The sequence below is a fragment of the Tursiops truncatus genome, chromosome 20, assembly GCF_011762595.2.
Source record: "Tursiops truncatus isolate mTurTru1 chromosome 20, mTurTru1.mat.Y, whole genome shotgun sequence".
In the NCBI taxonomy this organism is placed as follows: Eukaryota; Metazoa; Chordata; class Mammalia; order Artiodactyla; family Delphinidae; genus Tursiops; species Tursiops truncatus.
In genome coordinates, this window is record NC_047053.1 from 6,593,748 (window position 1) to 6,612,931 (window position 19,184).

The following is a 19,184-nucleotide window of genomic DNA, read 5'->3' on the forward strand; positions in this document are numbered from 1 at the left end:
TAAGAATTTATACTAAGGCCAGTTTCTTTACCACTCTATGTTCTGAGGCCTTAAAGGCCATGGTCACTGAAAGCAAAATCTGGGACCACTGACATACTGATACTTGGAAATACCATGAATCTTCTTCCCTTGGCTCAATTCATAACTGTTCACATAACCAAGAGATACCAAGAACAGAAGAAATCTCAAAACATTACCTCCAAACATTACTCCAAAACATTACCTCCCTGTCTATCAATCTTATATCTAAATAGCTTCCTATTAGAGACTGAATACTTGGCATCTTGGAGGATGTTCACTTTAATCTCTTATTAAATTGAATATATACTAATTTCAGCTAATACCCTAGCTAGAATTATTGGCTATTCAACTAAGAAAGTATCTAAAAGAAAGAGGTCTCTTGAGATGTGCCTGAAGGAAGGCAACCCTGAGGGTGGGCAAGGGGGAGATAAGAAAATATGTCCACAAAGGCCATTTATTAACAATTTTGCTGAGGGGTGACTCTGAGCATTAAGACCTCCAGCATCCTTCCTCATGAGCCAAGGGATTATGTGAACCTCCACATCAGTGGTGTTCAAGTGTAGCATGCATCAGAATCATCTGGAGGACTTGGTAAAACACAGATTTTGGGGTCCCACTTCCAGAGTTCCTAATTCAGTAGGTCCATGTTGGGGCCAAGAATCTGCATTTCTAACAAGTTCCGGGTGATGCTGATGCTGCTGGTCCAGGGACTACATTCTGAAAACCACAGCTCTATATCATGACCAAGTATTTCACAAAGGAATTACATATAATGTACTACAGCCCCACATTAGAGATGACAATGACAGAAATTAATAAGAATGCAGAATGAAAGCAGGGTTCCAACAGTGGTATAAAGAAAGGCCCAGAAGAGCACTGAGGGAGTTAGACAGTTTCACAGCATTCACGGAAGATGAGACTTTCATGCTTGCTAGCCAGTAATGGGACCCCACAAATGGTGCCAGTAAAGATGACATGGGGAAGAGGAAAACAAATACCGTGTGCTAACACATATATATGGAATCTAAAAGAAAAAAAGAAAATGGTCAGAAGAACCTAGGGGCAAGACGGGAATAAAGACGCAGACCTACTAGAGAATGGACTTGAGGATATGGGGAGGGGGAAGGATAATAAGCTGGGACAAAGTGAGAGAGTGGCATGGACATATATACACTACCAAATGTAAAATAGATAGCTAGTGGGAAGCAGCCACATAGCACAGGGAGATCAGCTTGGTGCTTTGTGACCACCTAGAGGGGTGGGGTAGGGAGGGTGGGAGGGAGGGAGATGCAAGAGGGAAGAGATGTGGGGATATATGTATATGTATAGCTGATTCACTTTGTTATAAAGCAGAAACTGACACACCACTGTAAAGCAATTATACTCTAATAAAGATGTTAAAAAAACAAAACAAAACAAAAAATACCTGGTTAACTCAGGTATGGCTTCACTCAGTGTTTTTTTAATGTTCTACAGAGATAATTTGGAAAATACAGAAAAATAAAAAAATATTTCCTAATCCAATTTCTCAGAAATAACTTGGATTCCATCCAAGTTACTTATAGATTTTAAAAGTACTGGATTCCATACAGTACTGGATTCCACCCAGTACTTTTAAAATCTATAAATAGATTTATAAAATTAAAAACATATTGTATATATGTATATAATTGTGTATGTTTATATGAGCATGAAGTAAGGTGTGAAGGAAACTGACCAAATTGTTAACACTGACTATATTAATTGGGTCATGGGGTGATATTGACTTACTACAACATGTGATGTGACTTACTACAGTGAGCATGCATTATAGTAGGAAGAAAAAAGAAAATAAATAAAGAATGTTATATGCTGTGTTTTTCAGTTAAGATTGTGTTGTGAACATGTATCCATGCTACCAAATATTTTTCAAAAAAAAAAAAAAAATGACATGGGGATCCCTGACTCTCAACCACCAGGCAACAACAAGGCACCTCTTGTCCTTCTCCCTGTCAGAGGAGGCCTAGTAGAAAGTCAGCATTTTCACCATTGCCCAGTGGTAATGAGGCCACCACCTCCCAACTGTGGTGTCAGAGGAGAACACATGGGAGCCACCCATCCCCACTCAGGAATAATAAGGAGACTTCCCTCTCAGGTGTCAACAGAAGGCAACCTGGACGCGTACCCGGAAGTATTGAAGTGCTACCACCCCCCTTACCTTGACAGAACAATGTCACAGGAAACCAGATAAAAGGTTTAAATAGGATCCAAAATCTCAGAACGTAATACAAAAATGTCCAGGCTTCAGTTGAAGATCACTCACCATTCAAGAAGATCTCGCACTGAATGAAAAAGGATAAATGAATGGAAAAAGCCAAAATCAAGATGATAGAGATATCAGAATTATCTGACGAAGATTTTAAAGCATCTACAATAAAAATGCTTCAAGGAGCAATTATGAACCTGCTTAAAACAAATGTAAAAATATGAAGTCTCAGCAAAGAAACAGAAGATCTAAAAATAACAAATGGAAATTTTAGAAATGAAAAATAAATAACAAATTTTTAAAACTCAATAAATGGGCTCAATGGAAAAGTGGAGGGGACAGAGGAAAGAATCAGTGAACTGGAATATAGAGCAGAAATAACCCAATCTAAAGAACTGAAAGAAAATGGAAAGGAAAAACGTACAGAGCCTAAGGGCTCTGTGGCTCCATAACAAAAAAATATAACATTCATGTTATCAGAGTCCTAGATAAAGAGAAGGAAGAGAGTGAAAAAGTACTCAAAGAAATAATGGCTGAGAAGTTCTAAATTTGGCAAGAGACATAACCTACAGATTTAATAGGGAGTTTATCCCAATAGGATAAACTCAGAGAATCCACAGCAAGACGTATCATAAACTTCCGAATACTAAAAGCAAAGAAAAATACCTTGGAAGCAGCCAGAGATACCATTTATTCAAATAATCGAGAATTTCTCACCAGAAACCGGGGAGGCAAGAAGTGATAGGATATTTTTCAGGTGCTAAAAGAAAAGAACTGTCAACCCAGAATTTTGTTTTCAGGAAAAAAAATATGCTTCAGGAATGAAAGGAAAATCAAGGCATTCTCAGAAGAGTGAAAACTAAGAAAATTGTCATCAGCATACCTACCCTAAAAGAATGGCTAAAGAAAGTCCTCTAAATAGAAAGGAAACAATAAAGGAAGAAACCCTGGAACATCAAAAAGGAAAGAACACAGGAATCAAAAATAGTAGTAGATACAACCGGCTTTCTCTTCTTAAGTTTTCTAAGTTATGTTTAATGATTGAAGCAAAAATATACCACTGTCTGATGTGGCTATAAATGTATGTGAGAGGAAATATTTAAGACAATTGTATCAATAAATAGGGGAGAGTAAAGGGACTTATAGGGAGGTAAAGTTTCTATATTTCACTTGAACTGATAACATGACAACAAAAGAAGACAATGGTAAGTTTTCTATATACATAGCTAAAGCAACTACAAAAATGACATGCAAAGAAATACACACCTACACTCTCACACACACACACCCCCCCCAATACTATAGGAAGGACCAATTTCTGGTAAGACAGCCTGAGGAGTCCCACTGACCCTTTGCCCAGTGAAACTGGTGAAAATTACTTTAAAAACAACAATATTGAAAGCCTTCGGAAATGGTCCTAAGGGAAAACAGCAAATGAAGAAATGTCTATCAAGAAAATCTATAAAAATTCTGTAAGAAAGGTAAGGGTCTGTGACTTTTTTTTTTGCCACGCAGCATGTGGGATCTTAGTTCCCCGACCCCTGCATTGGAGGTGTGGAGTCTTAACCACTGGACCACCAGGGAAGTCCCTAAGGGTCTGCAATATTTGAATCAAGATCACTTCCTCTCTTCCACCCTCCCAGCTCAGAGAAAAAGGGACTCCACTCCCAATTACTAAAGCCAAGAAGAACACAGGCTGCTCCCAGACAGAGCACTTTCTTCCCAGGAAGGACAAGACATCAGTATTTCTCATTCTCCCTCCAGCTACCAGTTTCTGAGGCTAACTCCTTGGAAAGTGCAGTCATGAGGTGGGGGCTCTCTCCTTCCCAGCCATCCCTCATGGAATAAAGGCTCTTTCATGGATCCAGTGTGCTTAGAGCACTGAGGCCCTGATTAAACCTACATCTGCTTTCTAAGGTGCTGGTTCCACTCCAAGAGGGATAAGCCAAGAGGACCTCAGGCACCAGCAAGTGCTCAGCTCCTAGAGTAGGAGTGTCACTAGCAGAGAAGTTAACAGTTGTGCCTACCACCAGCTCCAAAGCGTTGGCTCAGAGACTTTGCCTGAGGGGAGAAGCAGGTCATAAAACAGAGCGCTCCTAATATTTGCCCAAAGGAACTGATTTCATTTGCAAAAGAGGGCAGAGAAGTTCAAGCCTAACTTCACTCTCAAGGACAGCAGAAGTTGTGAAAGGAAATTGGGAAAGATGCATGATACAGGTTAACCTGTAGGTCAGCTAGCATTCAGGAGACACTATGGAATACTAGTTAGGAGGAATCCTACAGGTGTAAGAACAAATATCAAACACTGACCTCAGAAGCTATTTTTTTAAAGGAGCCAGAATTTTATTGGATTAATCTGTAGAACAATCTATGCCCAAGGGCATTATTAAAAACAATAAAGTAATCAGCCAGAAATTAGTGGAGTTTAACAGCCAGATGTGGTCAGGAAAAGACAGAAAAAGAGCTTTATCAAAACCACCGCCATCCTAAGGTGACTGTAGGCATACCAAAACTGCACTTCTAAGGGGAGTAACATCAGAGGTTTAAGCCTATCGGTAGGAAATAAACTTCATTAAAATAAGTCAGCCAGTTAAAAAAAATAAATAAGCAAATAAAACTAACAAGCCCTGAGAATGGTGGCAGCACCCAGAGTTGCTACAACATATTATCTAAAATGTCTAGTTTCCAACAAAAAATTATGAGGCATACAAAGAAACAATTATGACCTGTACACTGAAAAAAGAAGGTGACATGAGCTGCCTGTGACAGTAACCAGATGTTGGATTTAACAGAAAACACATCAAAATAGCAATTATAAATATGTTCACAGAGATAAAATAAATCATGATAAAAGGAAGTAAAGGAAGGCACGATGACAATTTCACATCAAATAGAAACTATCAATAAACAGAAATTATTGGGACTTCCCTGATGGTCCAGTGGATAAGACTCCACGTTCTCAATGCAGGGGGCCCGGGTTCGATCCCTGGTCTGGGAACTAGATCCCACATGCACGCCGCAACTAAGATTCCCTTGCTGCAACTAAGAGTCCACATGCTGCAACTAAGAAGCTTGCATGCCACAACTAAAACCCAGTGCAGGGGCTTCCCTGTGGCGCAGTGGTTAAGAATCCACCTGCCAATGCAGGGGACATGGGTTTGAGCCCTGGTCCGGGAAGATCCCACATGCCATGGAGCAACTAAGCCCATGCGCCACAACTACTGAGCCTGCGCTCCAGAACTAGCAAGCCACAACTCCTTAAGCCCGGGCACCTAGAGTCCGAGCTCTGCAACAAGAGAAGCCACCGCAGTGAGAAGCCGATGCATCGCAACGAAGAGTAGCCCGCGCACTGCAACAAAGAGTAGCCCCCGCTCACTGCAACTAGAGAAAACCCGCACACAGCAACAAAGATCCAATGCAACCAAAAATAAATAAATAAAATAAATAAATTAAAAAGAAAAACGCAGTGCAGTCAAAATATAAATAAATAAATATATATTTTTTAAAGACAGAAATTATTTTAAAGGAACCAAATGGAATTCTGGAATTGAAAAGCACAATAACAAATAAAAATTCATTAGAGGGGGGCTTCCCTGGTGGGGCAATGGTTGAGAGTCCACCTGCCAATGCAGGGGACACAGGTTCATGCCCTGGTCCGGGAAGATCCCACATGCCGTGGAGCGGCTAGGCCTGTGAGCCATGGCCTCTGAGCCTGCGCGTCTGGAGCCTGTGCTCCGCAACAGGAGAGGCCACAACAGTGAGAGGCCCGCGTACCGCAAAAAAAAAAAAAAAAAAAAAAAAATTTCATTAGAGGGGCTTAACAGTATATTTGAACAGAAAGAAAGAATAAGCAAGCTTGAAGGCAGAGTGATAGAGACTATGCAAACCAAAGAACAGAGGAGAAAAAAATGGAAAAAAAAAATCAGAGAAACATGAAAAACCATTAAACACACCAGTATATGTGTAATGGGAGTACCAGAAAGAGAGGAGAGAGAAAAAGACAACCTACCAAATGAAAGAAGATATGTGCAAATCATATGTCCATTAATGGGTTAATATCCAAAATACATAAAGAATTCATACAACTCAACAACCAAAAAATAAACAACCTGATTAAAAAATAGGCAGAGGAGTTCACTAGACATTTTTTCCACAGATGACATACAGATGGCCAACAGGCACATGAAAAGATTTTCAACATCACTAACTATCAGGGAAATGCAAATCAAAACGACAGTGAGACATCACCTTAAGCCTGTTAGAACAGCTATTATCAAAAAGGCAAGAAGTAACAAGTGTTGGTGAAGATGTAAAGAAAAGGGAACCCTCATGCACTGCTGATGGGAACGTAAATTAGTGTAGCCACTACGGAAAACAGTATGGAGACTGCTCAAAAAGTTAAGAATAGAACTACCATATGATCCAGCTATCCCACTTCTGGGTATTTATCCAGAGATTATGAAAACATTAATTAAAAAAGATACATGCGGGGCTCCCCTGGTGGCGCAGTGGTTGAGAGTCCACCTGCCGATGCAGGGGACACGGGTCCGTGCCCCAGTCTGGGAGGATCCCACATGCCACGGAGCGGCTGGGCCTGTGAGCCATGGCCGCTGAGCCTGCGCGTCTGGAGCCTGTGCTCCGCAACGGGAGAGGCCACAACAGTGAGAGGTCTGCATACCGCAAAAAAAAAAAAAAAAAAAAAAAAAAAATATATGCACTCCTATGTTCATCACAGCATTATTTACAACAGCCAAGATATGAAAATGACCTAAGTGTCCACTAATGGATGAATGGATAAAGAAGATGTGGTAATATATAGAACACTACTCAGCCATAAAAAAGGTGAAATCTTGTCATATACAACAACATGGATGGACCTTGAGGGTATTAGGCTAAATGAAATAAATCAGATGGAAAAAGACGAATACTGTATGATTTCACTAATATGTGGACTAAACAAACAGAAACAACCAAAACAAAATAAACAAAAGCAAACACAGATACAGAGAACAGAGTAGAGTAGTGGTTACCAGAGGAGAAGGGGGTTGGGGGAGGGAAAAATGGGTAAAGGGGGTCAACTATATGGTGACTAGATAGAAACTAAACCTTTGGTGGTAAGCACACCATAGTGCATACAGAAGTTGAAATGTAATACTGTACACATAAAAGTTATATCATGTTATAAACCAATAAAAAAGCAAACAGTCCAATAAAAATGGGCAAAAGACTTTCACAGACACTTTCAAAAAAAAGATATGTGAAGGTCCAATAACCAAATTAAAAGATGCTCAGTATCACTGGTCTAGAGAATACAGATTAAAACCACAAGGAGCAGGCTCCGCCCCCAGCCCGAGACTTGGAGGCGTCCCACCCCCGAGCGAGCGCCCCTTTCCATCCCTCTCCAAGGAGGGCCTGCGGGGTTCAGCAGGGGCGAGTTTCGGTGTCTAAAGCCTTCCTTTTCCCATAATGTGCGCATAGCCGTGTGGATGAAAGGCTCTTGGTGCTGCAGCAAGAGTCAGTGTTGTGCCTCTGAGGTGGGAGAGCCAACTTCAGGACACTGGTCCACAAGAGACCTCCAAGCTCCACATAATATCAAACAGCGAAAATCTCCCAGAGATGTCCATCTCAACGCCAGCACCCAGCTTCACTCAACAACAAGCAAGCTACAGTGCTGGACACCCTAAGCTAAACAACTAGCAAGACAGGAACATAACCCCACCCATTAGCAGAGAGGCTGCCTAAAATCATAATAAGTCCACAGACACCCCACAACACACCACCAGAAAGACAAGATCCAGCCTCATCCACCAGAACACAGGCACTAGTCCCCTACACCAAGAAGCCTACACAACCCACTGAACCAACTTTAGCCACTGGGGACATACACCAAAAACAACAGGAACTACAAACCTGCAGCCTGCAAAAAGGAGACCCCAAACACATAAGATAGGCAAAATGAGAAGACAGAAAAACACACAGCAGATGAAGGAGCAAGATAAAAACCCACCAGACCTAACAAATGAAGAGGAAATAGGCAGTCTACCTGAAAAAGAATTCAGAATAATGATAGTAAAGATGATCCAAAATCTTGGAAATAGAATAGAGAAAATGCAACAAACATTTAACAAGGACCTAGAAGAACTAAAGATGAAACAAGCAACAATGAACAACACAATAAATGAAATGAAAAATACTCTAGAAGGAATCAATAGCAGAATAACTGAGGCAGAAGAACGGATAAGTGACCTGGAAGATAAAATAGTGGAAATAACTACTGCAGAGCAGAATAAAGAAAAAAGAATGAAAAGAACTGAGGACAGTCTCAGAGACCTCTGGGACAACATTAAACACACCAACATTTGAACTATAGGGGTTCCAGAAGAAGAAGAGAAAAAGAAAGGGACTGAGAAAATATTTGAAGAGATTATAGTTGAAAACTTCCCTAATATGGGAAAGGAAACAGTTAATCAAGTCCAGGAAGCACAGCGAATCCCATACAGGAAAAATCCAAGGAGAAACACGCCAAGACACATATTAATCAAACTGTCAAAAATTAAATACAAAGAAAACATATTAAAAGCAGCAAGGGAAAAATAACAAATAACACACAAGGGAATCCCCATAAGGTTAACAGCTGATCTCTCAGCAGAAACTCTGCAAGCCAGAAGGGAGTGGCAGGACATATTTAAAGTGATGAAGGAGAAAAACCTACAACCAAGATTACTCTACCCAGCAAGGATCTCATTCAGATTTGTTGGAGAAATTAAAACCTTTACAGACAAGCAAAAGCTGAGAGAGTTCAGCACCACCAAACCAGCTTTACAACAAATGCTAAAGGAACTTCTCTAGGCAAGAAACACAAGAGAAGGAAAAGATCTACAATAACAAACCCAAAACAAGTAAGAAAATGGGAAGAGGAACATACATATCAAAAATTACCTTAAATGTAAATGGATTACATGCTCCCACCAAAAGAGAGACTGGCTGAATGGATACAAAAACAAGACCCATACATATGCTGTCTACAAGAGACCCACTTCAGACCTAGAGACACATACAGACTGAAAGTAAGGGGATGGAAAAAGATATTCCATGCAAACGGAAACCAAAAGAAAGCTGGAGTAGCAATTCTCGTATCAGACAAAATAGACTTTAAAATAAAGACTATTAGAAGAGACAAAGAAGGACACTACATAATGATCAAGGGATCGATCCAAGAAGAAGATATAACAACTGTAAATATTTATGCACCCAACATAGGAGCACCTCAATACATAAGGCAAATGCTAACAGCCATAAAAGGGGAAATCGACAGTAACACATTCATAGTAGGGGACTTTAACACCCCACTTTCACCAATGGACTGATCATCCAAAATGAAAATAAATAAGGAAACACAAGCTTCAAATGACACATTAAACAAGATGGACTTAATTGATATTTATAGGACATTCCATCCAAAAACAACAGAATACGCATTTTCCTCAAGTGCTCATGGAACGTTCTCCAGGATAGATAATATCTTGGGTCAAAAATCAAGCCTTGGTAAATTTAAGGAAATTGAAATTGTATCAAGTATCTTTTCTGACCACAACGCTATGAGACTAGATATCAATTACAGGAAAAGATCTGGAAAAAATACAAACACATGGAGGCTAAACAATACACTACTTAATAACGAAGTGATAACTGAAGAAATCAAAGAGGAAATCAAAAAATACCTAGAAAAAAATGACAATGGAGACACGACGACCCAAAACCTATGGGATGCAGCAAAAGCAGTTCTAACAGGGAAGTTTATAGCAATACAATCCTACCTCAAGAAACAAGAAAAATCTCAAATAAACAACCTAACCTTGCACCTAAAGCAATTAGAGAAAGAAGAACAAAAAAAATCTAAAGTTACCAGAAGGAAAGAAATCATAAAGATCAGATCAGAAATAAATGAAAAAGAAATGAAGGAAACGATAGCAAAGATCAATAAAACTAAAAGCTGGTTCTTTGACAAGATAAACAAAATTGATAAACCATTAGCCAGACTCATCAAGAAAAAAAGGGAGAAGACTCAAATCAACAGAATTAGAAATGAAAAAGGAGAAGTAACAACTGACACTGCAGAAATACAAAAGATCATGAGAGATTACTACAAGCAACTCTATGCCAATAAAATGGACAACCTGGAAGAAATGGACAAATTCTTAGAAATGCACAACATGCCAAGACTGAATCAGGAAGAAATAGAAAATATGAACAGACCAATCACAAGCACTGAAATTGAAACTGTGATTAAAAATCTTCCAACAAACAAAAGCCCAGGACCAGATGGCTTCACAGGCGAATTCTATCAAACATTTAGAGAAGAGCTAACACCTATCCTTCTCAAACTCTTCCAAAATATAGCAGAGGGAGGAACACTCCCAAACTCATTCTACGAGGCCACCATCACCCTGATACCAAAACCAGACAAGGATGTCACAAAGAAAGAAAACTACAGGCCAATATCACTGATGAACATAGATGCAAAAATCCTCAACAAAATACTAGCAAACAGAATCCAACAGCACATTAAAAGGATCATACACCATGATCAAGTGGGGTTTATTCCAGGAATGCAAGGATTCTTCAAAATACGCAAAACAATCAACGTGATACACCATATTAACAAGTCGAAGGAGAATAACCATATGATCATCTCAATAGATGCAGAGAAAGCTTTCAACAAAATTCAACACCCATTTATGATAAAAACCCTGAAGAAAATAGGCATAGAGGGAACTTTCCTCAACATAATAAAGGCCATATATGACAAACCCACAGCCAACAACGTCCTCAATGGTGAAAAACTGAAAGCATTTCCACTAAGATCAGGAACAAGACAAGGTTGCCCACTCTCACCACTCTTATTCAACATAGCTATGGAAGTTTTAGCCACAGCAATCAGAGAAGAAAAGGAAAGAAAAGGAATCCAAATCGGAAAAGAAGTAAAGCTGTCACTGTTTGCAGATGACATGATACTATATATAGAGAATCCTAAAGATGCTACCAGAAAACTACTAGAGCTAATCAATGAATTTGGTAAAGTAGCAGGATACAAAATTAATGCACAGAAATCTCTGGCATTCCTATACACTAATGATGAAAAATCTGAAAGTGAAATCAAGAAAACACTCCCATTTACCACTGCAACAAAAAGAATAAAATATCTAGGAATAAACCTACCTAAGGAGACAAAAGACCTGTATGCAGAAAATTATAAGACACTGATGAAGGAAATTAAATATGATACAAATAGATGGAGAGATGTACCATGTTCTTGGATTGGAAGAATCAACGTTGTGAAAATGACTCTACTACCCAAAGCAATCTACAGATTCAATGCAATCCCTATCAAACTACCACTGGCATTTTTCACAGAACTAGAACAAAAAATTTTACAAATTGTATGGAAACACAAAAGACCCCAAATAGCCAAAGCAATCTTGAGAACGAAAAACAGAGCTGGAGGAATCAGGTTCCCTGACTTCAGACTATACTACAAAGCTACAGTAATCAAGGCAGTATGGTACTGGCACAAAAACAGAAACATAGATCAATGGAACAGGATAGAAAGCCCAGAGATAAACCCACGCACATATGGTCACCTTATCTTTGATAAAGGAGGCAGGAATGTACAGTGGAGAAAGGACAGCCTCTTCAATAAACGGTGCTGGGAGAACTGGACAGGTACATGTAAAAGTATGAGATTAGATCACTCCCTAACACCATACACAAAAATAAGCTCAAAATGGATTAAAGACCTAAATGTAAGGCCAGAAACTATCAAACTTTTAGAGGAAAACATAGGCAGAACACTCTATGACATAAATCACAGCAAGATACTTTTGGACCCACCTCCTAGAGAAATGGAAATAAAAACAAAAATAAACAAATCGGACCTAATGAAACTTAAAAGCTTTTGCACAGCAAAGGAAACCATAAACAAGACCAAAAGACAACCCTCAGAATGGGAGAAGATATTTGCAAAAGAAGTAACTGACAAAGGATTAATCTCCAAAATTTACAAGCAGCTCAATAACAAAAAAACAAACAACCCAATCCAAAAATGGGCAGAAGACCTAAATAGACATTTCTCCAAAGAAGATATACAGACTGTCAACAAACACATGAAAGAATGATCAACATCATTAATCATTAGAGAAATGCAAATCAAAACTACAATGAGATATCATCTCACACCAGTCAGAATGGCCATCATCAAAAAATCTAGAAACAATAAATGCTGGAGAGTGTGTGCAGAAAAGGGAACACTCTTGCACTGCTGGTGGGAATGTGAATTGGTACAGCCACTATGGAGAACAGTATGGAGGTTCCTTAAAAAACTAAAAATAGAACTACCATATGACCGAGCAATCCCACTCCTGGGCATATACCCTGAGAAAACCATAATTCAAAAAGAGTCATGTACCAAGATGTTCATTGCAGCTCTATTTACAATAGCCAGGAGATGGAAACAACCTAAGTGACCATCATCGGATGAATGGATAAAGAAGATGTGGCACATATATACAATGGAATATTACTCAGCCATAAAAAGAAACGAAATTGAGCTATTTGTAATGAGGTGGATGGACCTAGAGTCTGTCATACAGAGTGAAGTAAGTCAGAAAGAGAAAGGCAAATACCATACGTTAACACATATATATGGAATTTAAGAAAAAAATGTCATGAAGAACCTAGGGGTAAGACAGGAATAAAGAATGGACTACTAGAGAATGGACTTGAGGATATGGGGAGGGGGAAGGGTAAGCTGTGACAAAGTGAGAGAGTGGCATGGACATATATACACTACGAGACATAAAATAGATAGCTAGTGGGAAGCAGCCGCATAGCACAAGGAGATCAACTCGGTGCTTTGTGACCACCTAGAGGGGTGGGATAGGGAGGATGGGAGAGAGGGAGACGCAAGAGGGAACAGATATGGGAACATATGTTTATGTATAACTGATTCACTTTGTTATAAAGCAGAAACTAACACACCACTGTAAAGCAATTATACTCCAATAAAGATGTAAGAAAAAAAAAATTTAAAAAATAAACCACAAGGAGCTTCCACTACACGTCCATAAGAATGGCTAAAATTATAAAGACTGACAATGATAAATGTTGACAAGGATTCTGAGCGACTACATTTCTCATATATTGCTAGTGAGGATGTAAAATGGTTCAAGTATTTTTTAATTGTTTGGCCATTTCTTTTAAATTAAATACATACTTTTACACCTTTTGATATAGCTATTCCACTCCTTGGATTCAACCAAAAAAAATAAAACATATGTCCACAGAAAGGAAGAATATCCATTGGCAAGAGAATAGGTGAAAAAAATACGGTAAATCCTCACGATGGAAAACTACTCACCAATAAAAAGAAATGAACTACATGGAAGAACACAGATGTATCTAAAGAACATCCCTCTTTGGCATGAGTCATGAAAAGAGAGTAGTTGTTTCCTTTGGCTGAAGATGAGATAACTACAGTCTCATATCAGAAAGGTAGAGATGCCTTAAGTGGCTATAATTCCTCTGCTTTTCCTCACTTGAGAGAAATATAGAGAAATCCTTAGGGCAAAGAGAGTCTTGGAAATTGTAAACTAATTTTTGGCAAGGGCTCTCAGAGAAGAAGGATCATTAGATACAGTAACCTAATGCTGACTCTGGGCTTAACTGTAAGCACATACCAGCGAGAAGAGCAAAGACAAGGGATATAAGCCAGACCCTGGAAGAGCTTTTGCTCTAAGTTAAAAGAAATGACTTGTCACACAAGAATTATATAAGAGATATCTGCGGACTTCCCTGGTGGCGCAGTGGTTAGGAATCCGCCTGCCAGTGGAGGGGACACGGGTTCAAGCCTTGGTCCGGGAGGATCCCACACGCCACGGAGCAGCTGAGCCCATGCTGCGCAATGAGAGAAGCCACCGCAATGGGAAGCCTGCACACCACAACCAAGAGTAGCCCGGCTCACCGCAAGTAGAGAAAGCCCACATGCAGCAACAAAGACCCAACGCAGCCAAAAATACATAAATAAATGAACAAATTTTTTAAAAAAGAGAGAGATCTGCATTGGAGAAAGATTGGAATATACCAATAAATAAGCTTTAGCAAAATATAGCTCATAGTTTAGTTTTCTTAAACATTGCCCATTAAAACTCTTTACTTCATCGTTTGTCATTTTAAATAAGGTTTTCTATTTTCAGGGCTGTATCTCAAAGAAAACAAGTGGAAAATACATTATCTTGATCCAAATCTAGATTAAAGTGTTAGGTTTCAACCACTCACCACATAACCAGAGCACCACCACTCAACAGGTGGCCACTTAATTTATTACAAAGTAACTGAAAGGACATTTGTTTCTAAAGTTTTGCTATTAGAAGAAATGCTAAATGCATAACCTTGGCATACCTCTTGTCCCCCTGTGCTTCCATAGAAAAGAGAGTAAGAGGGAAATTATTGCAATTTTAAATTTCAAAAGATATAACAAATCGCCCTGGAATTTTACACCCTTATCCACAGGATACGACAGCATCCACTCCCCCACACCATCCTTTGCTACTATCAATTTTGATGACATATTTAAGATCACTGAAAAATTAAAATGGAGTAACCATGGTTCAGGCATCCAAAATGGAGCCAGGCAGACATTGTGGATGTGGTTTCAGACACATTCCTACAAAAGAACCTGAATTTTCTCTGAACTGTATCAAACTCAAGGACACCAACAGGCGTTTTCAAAACAATACCAGCTAGCAGCTACTAGCTACAACCTTAGAGTTTCAAAGTACTCTCCCCACCATGTAATCATTTCAGACCCCAACCAATCCTTGCTTAACAAGCACCTTACTTCTTACCTCTCCAATCCTACTTCCTGACAAACAATTTATGCGACCTTGTGGGGGTTTTGCCTATACACGCCGGCCCCATTGTGTAGTCCAGCGGAACACCGTTCAAGTGCTTCTTGGATTTGTGTCTCCTGGGCTACAGCCCTAGTAAATCCCAAGATAATGCCTCTTTATTTCAATCAAGTCTCCATTTCTGAAATTTTGGTTGTTTTTGGTTTTGTTCAACCTGAGAGGTGAAATATACCAGCTGTTATTTGGTCTTACACTGCCTGAGGTTGAGTATTTTCAAGTTTATTGACCACTTATATTGCCTCTTCCATTAACTGTCGATTTGTATCTTTTGGCTATTTTTTCTATTTGCTTGTCTCTCCCTTTCCTCTTGATTTTTACGGTTTTGCTTTGTTTTCATGCTTAAGACTTCAGTTCATTTAGAATTTATTTTTATAAATGTGTCAGGCAAGGACCTAATTTAATTTTTTTTTTAAGTTTCAATGCCATTTATTGAATAGTCCTTTCTTTCCCTCCAAGTGATTTGAAAAGCCACCTTTTCATATACTAAATTTCTATACGTGCAAGAACCCATTTTTGGACTATATTATGTTCTACTGATCTACTTGTCTTCACCTACACTAACTTCACACTGTTTTCATCACCACATTTCTAAAATATGTTTGATGTCAGGTAGGGTGGCTTGCTACTTCATCGTCTGGTAAAAGTTTATTATCCCTGGAAACTTTCGTTCTTTTACTACAAACTCTAATATTGCAATTTGCCGTTGAATTATAGCTCTATCCTTCGCCTATTAGTTCCAAGTCTGTTCCCTTTCCACTGAGAAACATTACCCTAATCTCAGGAAATTCAGTTTAGTTTTCGTTGTCTTGGGGTAGGATAAATTTAAAGGATTCCTAAACATCTAAAATTATTTCTATGTCACCAGCAACAAGCACAGTCAAGTCTACAATTCCCCACTCCCCACCTCTTTTCTTTTCCAAGAGCTACTGGCTTAGTTTAGGTTCTTAGCTCTTTCCTAAAATAGTACAACAACTGCAGAGATTCTTTATCTTTGTTGCACTCCTCTAATCCATCTTCCATGATGCCACCATAACTGTGTTTAAAATGGAAATCTTATAACATCAGCTCCTTGTTTAAAAGACTCCAGTGATATCCCATGACCCATGGTGATAGAGCCCTATCTTTTACATGGTTTTAAATAGAGTGGTAATAGCCAATATTTATCAAATACTTTCTACAGTGCCAGATACTATGCTAGATACTTTACACGTATTTCTCACTGATCCTGTGAGGATTAATTATATTTCTCATTAATCCTGTGAGGTGGTGGGAAATTATTATAATTTTCCTTTAACAGATGAACAAACTGAAACTTACAGAGGTTAGGTGACTTGCCTAAAATCATACAAAAATAACATCTGGCTAGTTACATGGATATTTAAAACACTGTGCACACCATAAAATGCGCACACCAGCCAGTTTGCTGCCTCTAAAACTTACTTATTAAAAGAAGTTTGCATAATGAATTTTTAAAGTAGCTATTTAATTTTTTAAAGTTAGACATAAGATAAAATATTCAGAAAGGCTGAAAATAAAGGTATGGGAAAAGATAATCCATATATATGCTACCCAAAAGTAAAAGCAACACAGTATAGCAAAGTATTAGCAAAAACACAACTCAAAGCAAAATAATACTAAAAGCAGCAGGGATAGTTCATATTTCATTTTTAAAAGGTACGATCTACCAGAAAAATAAAATTATTGTAAATTTCTCTGGAGTTGGCAACTATCTTTGAATTACACAAACAAAAATGTGAACAATCTGAGAATAATCAGAGTGGAGTATTTTAACTTACACCTATTAGAAAAATCACAGATCAAGCAGACAAAACTAAAATACAGATGATTTGAAAAGCAAATAATAAGCTGAATTGTAAAGATAAATAAAATTTTGTAGCCAACAATGAGGGAACATAAATGCTTTTCAAACATCTAATATATACATTCTCAGTGGAGGTGACATCACTCCTTAGAAAGTAAAAATTAGTACTTAAGGGAGCAAAAATGTCTTAGTATTATAATAGTCTGTGCTGCTCCTCTCCCCCAGGAAAAAAGCTCAAGCCTATCTGAAAAAAACCTTATTGCTTAATCTCTTTCACTATGGAGAAATTAAAGTTTAAATTTAAATCCATTTAATTAAAATCTTATTACTTAGGATTCATTTCTTAAAGAGAAATTAAACTTAATAAATTTAATTTAATTTTTCCCTTCAGTGGGCAGTTATGAAAAAAGGTTAAAAACACTGATCTAAAACATTCACAAAAATTGAGTCATGTAGGGGGAGAAAAAGAACATAACTATATTTGCTTATACATGCATAAAATACCTCTTAAGGGCACACGAGAATCTGATAACTGTTGTTGACTCTGGGGAGGAAAACTCAGTAGTTTTATCATACTAAATAGTTTCAATTTTAAAACAAGAAAAGTCATTAAATATTTTCAGCAAAGATACTAAGGTAATTTAGTAAGGAAAGGACAGTCTTTCATCAAATGGTATTAAAACAACTGGACATCTATACATAAAAGTAAATGAACCTAGACCCTTACTTCACACCAGACCCCAAAATTAACTTGAAACGGTATATAAACCTAAAAGTAAGAGCTATTAATATAAAATACATACAAAAGAACATACAAGAAAAATATTGTGACTCTGCATTAGGAAATATTTGTAAGATATGACCCAAAAAGCATGATCTATAAAAGAAAATATTGATAAATTGGACTTCATCAAAATTTAAAACTTTTGCTCTTCAAAAGGCACCCTTAAGAAAATGAAGGGACTTCCCTGGTGGCACAGTGGATAAGGCTGTGCTCCCAGGTTCGATCCCTGGTCAGAGAACTAGATCCCACATGCATGCCTCAACTAAGAGTTCACATGCCACAACTAAGGAGCCCGCCTGCTGCAACTAAGACCAGATGCAAATAAATAAATAAATAGAAAAAGAAAAAGAAAAGACAAGCCACAGACTGAAATAAAATATTTGTTAATCATATATCTGATAAAGGACTTATATCAAAACATATATCTATATATGTATATATGCATAAAGACCTCTAATAAGTAAATAAGAAAATGATCCAATTTTTTTAAATGGGCTAAAGATTTGGATACTCTTCACCTAAAGAAAATACATGAATGGCAAATAAACACATGAAAAGTAATCAAAATCATTATTCATTAAGGAAATACAAATTAAAACCACAGTAAGATACCACTTTACACTCACTCGAATGGCTATAACCAAAAGGAAGGACAATACAAGTGTAGGTGAATATGTAAAAAAACTGGAAGCCTCATATTATTGGTGGAAATGTAAAATGGTCCAGCCACGGGGGGAAAGAATTTGGCAGTTTCTTAAGAAAGTAGCCATATACAATCTAGCAATTCAACTCCTAGTTATCTACCCAAGAGAAATGAAAACAAATGCCCACACAATGTCTTGTATGGAATATTATCATTAGCATTATGCATAATAGCTAAAACTGGAAATAATTCAAATGTCCATCAACTTGAATGGATAAAGAAAATGTGGCACATCTATACAATAGACTACTACTTAGCAACAAAAATGAATGAACTACTGATACATGCAACAACATGGATGAACTCAAAAGCATGCTGAGGGAAAGAAGCCAGACAGGAAAGACTACACACTGTAGGATTCCATTTATATGAAATTTCTAGAAAAAGAACTATAGAGACAGAAAGCATATGAGTTGTTGCCTGGAGTCTGGGTTGGAATGTGATTACAAATGGGCAAAGGGAACTTTTTCAGTTGATGAAAGTGTTATAAAATTGGATTGTGAAAAAAAACAAAACTGGATTGTGGTTACGGCTGCACATCTGCATAAATTTATTAAAACTCACTGAACTATATACTTAAAATTAATGACTTTTAAGGTATATAAAATTCTACCTGAATGAACCTGTTAAAAGAAGAAGAGGAG